At 38.0% G+C, this 5843-nt stretch overlaps 1 pseudogene; it reads right to left on the bottom strand.

Annotated features, from left to right (window-relative positions):
- Nucleotides 1-364: 364 nt before the first annotated feature.
- Nucleotides 365-2063, bottom strand: LOC114038354 (annotated as a pseudogene).
- Between the last annotated feature and the right edge of the window lie 3780 nt (nucleotides 2064-5843).

Genomic DNA, 5843 nt, shown 5'->3' with positions numbered 1-5843 from the left:
AGGTTCACAGCTATCCACAGACATAGCAATCACAAACAACTTAGTTCTTAGAAATTCCATACATTTATATAGCACATCTAAGTTATACTTTTAGCAGTTAGAATTGCTTAACTCTACCTGAACAGCATCTAACTGGGGAAGCTAGCATGAGGTCTTACTGGGCAACAATATCCATCCTGGGAACAGCTCATCTCCTTGCTGGGGCATGGGAATCTTGGTGCTCAGGTATGTCTGACTTAATAGAGGGTCTCCTCTTGAGGCCTCAGCCTTACCCATTCATATGAGCAATAGGCAATGGCAGGGGTCACTTCACAAAAAGCCGCAGGCATGTAGCTCTTCTTGGTCTCTTGGAGAAAGGAACTCATTAGTATTCCATGAGGCTTGTGGCTTCAGTGTGATTGCTAGAAGCATCAGCTAGCTTAAGGTTGAACATGTACTCCAGTTCATAGCATGTACTCTCAGAAGACTCATTGAGATTCACTTGATTTGCTTCCTTTTTACTTTTCTCATCTCCAGTGCTCTGCTGGAATACTGTCTGCCTTGGTGGTCAGAGGGCCAACTGGTACCATCATGCCAAGGGCATCAGATGCCATGTATAGGTGTAGCCAGCCAACTAATAGAGTGTTGCCTGGGCTATGGTGGGTTCACATGTGATAGAAAAGAAGCTCATATACCTCATAAGATGAGTCAAAGGATAAGACCTTGAATAGACTCTCAGAAGTACATGGGAAATTCTTTTTGTTTGTTTTTTTTATAATTAATCTATTTTTAGTTTTCAACATTCTCTTCTATAAGACTCTGAGTTTTAAATTATCTCCCCCTCTCTCTCCTCCCCCTTCCCCAAGGCAGTGTGCAATCTGATATAGGCTCTACTTATACATCCATATTAAACATATTTTCATATTAGTCACGATGTAAAGAAGAACTAGAATTAGTGGGAGGAACCACAAGAAAGAAGAAACAAAACAAAATAATAAAGGAAAAGGAGAGCAAATAGTATGCTTCCATCTACATTCAGACTCTAAAGTTGTTTCTTTGTATGTGGATAGCAATTTCTATCATGAGTCTTTTGGAGTTGTTTTAGATCCTTGCACTTCTGAGAAGAGCTAAGTCTATCAAAGTCAGTCATCGCACAATGTTACTGTGTACAATCTGCTCCTGGTTCTGCTCATTTCACTCAGCATCAGTTCATATAACTCTTTCCAGAGTTAATCCAAAAAAACTTGTCCAGAGTCATAAGGAGTCTGAAGTCTGCCTGCTCATCATTTCTTATAGCACAATAGTATTCCATTACAGTCATATACCACAACTTGTTCAGCCATTCCCCAACTGATGGACATCCCCTCAATTTCCAATTCTTTGTCACCACAGAAAGAGCTGCTATAAATATTTTGTACATGTGGGTCCTTTTCCCATTTTTGTGATCTCTCTGGGATACAGACCTAGTACTGGTATTGCTGGGCCAAAGGGTATGCACAGTTTTGTAGCCCTTTGGGCATAGTGGAAATTCTTTATACCCAGGAATTTAAATGGATTAAGTCTGATTTTCTCTGCAAGTCTCTGCTCTTCTGGTAACTTTGAAAGTATTCAGTAGAATCTAAAATCTGTCTGGCAGTCATAGAAAGGCTGTCCCTCCGGCACATCTAGAAAATAGTGCATCTGGTTAATTTCACTACAGATGCTATTCAGCATTGTGTAATCTTTCCCATGATTGAGTCACACTTACTGCCTCTGGGAAGAAGGAAAAGAAATCTGTTGATGCAGTACTCACTCTCGGTGTATACTGTTGTGGAACCTTTGGAGGCCATGACAAGGGTTCTTTTCCCTTTGGGACAGACCACCACAGTCCCACTCCCACCTCAGATCTGAAGGGACACAAATCAGTCACTCAGATAGCATCAACTGGTTAACACAAGACTTGACAGCTTCTTTCCAGTGTCAATGTCAATCCCTGACTCTTCCTCTTCTTCCTCATTATCCATCTCCGACCAGTTATACTCAGCCAATCTGCTGGCATGATTCCTGTAATTTACAGGCTTGGACTTCTGAAATGCCAGGAGTTTACATCACTTTCCACCCTGTCTCAAGGAACTATAGTCTGGGCTCCCAGACGTCTTTATCTGAAGGAAACAATTTTGTTCAGTTGTTTTAGTAGTGTCTGACTCTTTGTGACTCTATTCATGGTTTTCTTGGCAAACACACTGGAGTAGTTTGCCATTTCCTCCCCCAACTCATTTTACAGATGAAGAAACTGAAGCAAAAAAGGATTAAGTGGTTTGCCCAGGGTCATAAAGCTGGTAAGTATCTGAGGCCATATTTGAACTCAGGATGATGAGTCTTCCTGATTCTAAGCCTTGCAGTCTGTCCCACCTAGCTGCCCACATAGGAAACATGGGGTTTGGTAAAAGACTACAAGGTGATGCTATAGAAGGTCTGGATAAAAGAAGTTACATAGTTTAGATAAAGGAATTGTGGTGTTTAGTTTAGGAAAGAGACAACAGGTAATGGGCAGTTCCATGTTTCGGTAAAGAAAGTAACCTCTCTGGACCTCTCCTTCCTTATCTATAAAGTAAAGGTCCTCGAATATAGGTCTAAGCTCCTCTCCTTACATGAATTTATGATTTTAAGTATTTGAAGGTCTATCATGCAGGAAGATGAATACATTTTGCTTAGTTTTTTTTGAATTTTATTAATTTTATTTTGAACTTAAATAAACCAAGCATATCTAGAACATAATAAAATAGGAAAAAAAAGATGATCGTACATGAAATGCAAATCTATCATGTTTAACTTGCTATTCCTTTTACATTCTATACATATTTCTGTTTACCATGTCTTTCTCTGGATGCAGATAGTGTCTTCCTTCATATAACCTCTGTAATTAATTTGGGAATTCATAATAGTCAAAATGACATAGTCATTCAAAATTGTGTTGTTATTCATTCATTCATTTATTTATTCATTCATTTATTTATTTATGTATTGTGTTATAATATTGTTGCTATATAAAATATCCTCTTCATTCTGATCATTTCACTCTTCTTTATTTCATGCAAGTCTATCCACATTATTCCTAAAATCACTGAGTTGATCATTTCTTATAGCATAGAGGTATTCTCTTACAATCGTATATCATTACTTGTTCAGTCATTCCCCAGTTGATGGGTATCCCTGCAATTTCCATTTCTCGGCAGTGAGGTGGCACAGTGGATAGAGCACCGGCCCTGAAGTCAAGAGGACCTGAGTTCATATCCAGCCTCAGACCAAACACTTGACACTTACTAGCTGTGTGACCCTGGGCAAGTCACTTAACTCCAATTTCAGAAAAATAAAAAATAAAAGAAGTTTTAAAAATGCCATTTCTTTGCCACAACAATGAGAGCTGCTATAAATATTTTAGAACATATAGGCTCTTCCCCCCCTCTTTTTTCCCTAATCATCTTTGAAAACAGATCTAGTAGTGGTATTACTGGGTCACAGGGTATAGGTAGTTTAATAACTCTTTGGGCATAATTCCAGATTGCTCTCCAAAATGGTTGGGACAGTTCACAGTCCCAAGTGGTGGTTGTTTTGTTGTGGTTATTTTGTGGCTGTGTGTTTTTTTCCCTCATGAAAAGAATTAATACCAATTAGTGGAAATTGAAAAAAAAAACAACTTAAGATTAATGTTGGGGAAAATAACTTACTATAAATTAGACTTATACCTAGGGCGAATGGGATTTGTTAGAAAGTAAAACATTGTCCTCAAGGCAGATTTTCAAGCAGGTCTGGGTAATCATTTGACAGTTATTTTCTGGCAGGGACTATTTTTCTTTTCAGGTGGCAGTTGGATTCAATACTCTTTGTGGTCCTTTCCAATTCTGAGATTCTAGGATTCTGTCATGATCATGATGACATGAGAACAATGATGATGGTGACGAAGGCCATTAAGATATTTATGAAGGAGTTGATGAGAATGATTACAATGATGATTGTAGTGAAGAAAATAATTACAACAATGATACTGACAGTAGTAGTGATAGTGAATATTGTGATGAAAGTAATCATGAAAAGCATCACCATGATTGTCACACAACTTCTTTAATAGGGGTGGGGTGAGTCATTTTCCCACATAAGTATAATACAAGGTATAATGGGACAGGGAGGAGATTTTGCTGAAATCCATTCCCCGTAGTTCTGATGTTTCATTAGGATTAGGTCATGCCAATTTATTGTTTCTCTTAGAAACACAGATTTAGAATTAGAATGAATGTGAGACTACAGCTAGTTAACCTTTAATGATTTGACATTTAAGGAACCAGATTATCTCTTAATTGTCAGATCTGATGTTCTTTTTTAGCCTCCATCCCTCTTTACCTCTCTATAGCATATGCCAAAATTAGCCATATTTGACTATTGGATACTCTCTCTCTTCTCAGTTTTCATTGCAGTATTGTTTTCTGGTTCTCTTTATATCTATCTGACCACCTCTATGATCACAAAAAAAAAAATCCTTTTTTGGAAGTTAAGGCTCTTCATAATGGATATTCCCTCCTCTGTATTTTTCCAGTATTCTTAAGTCTTGCTTCTTTATTATTCCTAAATACTTTTTCCAGTAACGCTGACCTTCCTTCTGTTCTACAAACAAGGCACTCCATCTCTTCAATCCCAGCATTTTCTTCAGATGTTCATGACCAGAATGTCCTCTCTCTTTATCTTTGTCTCCTGCTTCCCAGGGTTCCTTCAAATGCCACTGAAAATTCCATCTTTTTTTTTTTTTTACAGAAAGCCTTTCTTGATCCCTCTTAATTTTAATTCTTTTCCTCTATTGATTCCTTTTCATCCTGTGCGTAGTTTATTTGTATGTATTCATTGGCATGTTGACTGTCCCATTCGATTGTGAACTACTGAAGGTCAGGGACTTTATTTTGCCTTTTTTTCATTCCCAGTGAATAGTGCAGTTCCTGGCACATAGTACTCACTTAAGAACACCTTTTCATTGATTGTTTGACTGACAACTCCTTCATATTCTACTTTGATAGATATCCCACTTCTCATTATTATTGTACCTTAAAGTCCTGTTCTAGGCTCTCTTCTTTCTAGCACTATTTTTTTTGCTAATCTCTTCATTTTCCATACATTTGATTATAATTTGATTTTTTCCACTGTTGTTGACTAACAAATATTATACACACATATATATCCATAAATATCCATATGTGTGTATACATATATGCACATATATGTATATGCACACATACATGAAAAAATACACACATGCATAACTCAGGAACTTTTATAAGGAATATTACTTCCAAATGTATAACCATATATGTACAAACCTACCCTCTCAATATGTGGGGGGCATAATTCCCCTCCCTCTCTATCGCCTCAGTCTCTAGGGAGGGAAATAGGATAAGCTTCACAGCTTAGCTCAATTCCCATAGAAAATAATCCAAAATACAAGTCCCAAACCCATCTTTGGCTCAAGTCATGGGTGCTGTGGTTTCTCACAGCTTCCATTCCAGTCTGACCTGCTGCACCATCTTGCCTGAAATCTTGACTCCAAGGTCACCATGTCTCAATCTCCCGAGTCCAGTGAGGATCACTTCCAACACCTGAAACTAAGGACAAACTACACAGAACAAATAAATACATCTAGGCTCATTCCTCAGAGACAAAATAAAAGAAAAAATATGCAGAAGGAAATGCCTTCTCTCACTGGCTTATAACTATTACTAACTCATAAGGATGTGGATGAAGCAGGCTCCATGTTGGCTACACTAATCATGATCAAGTTCAGACTATCACACACAGACACACACACACACACACACACACACACACACACACACACACACACA

The sequence above is a fragment of the Vombatus ursinus genome, unplaced genomic scaffold, assembly GCF_900497805.2.
Source record: "Vombatus ursinus unplaced genomic scaffold, bare-nosed wombat genome assembly UNPS02010980.1, whole genome shotgun sequence".
In the NCBI taxonomy this organism is placed as follows: Eukaryota; Metazoa; Chordata; class Mammalia; order Diprotodontia; family Vombatidae; genus Vombatus; species Vombatus ursinus.
The sequence above is the reverse complement of the archived record's forward strand: the minus strand, read 5'-3'. Positions and strand labels throughout refer to the sequence as shown.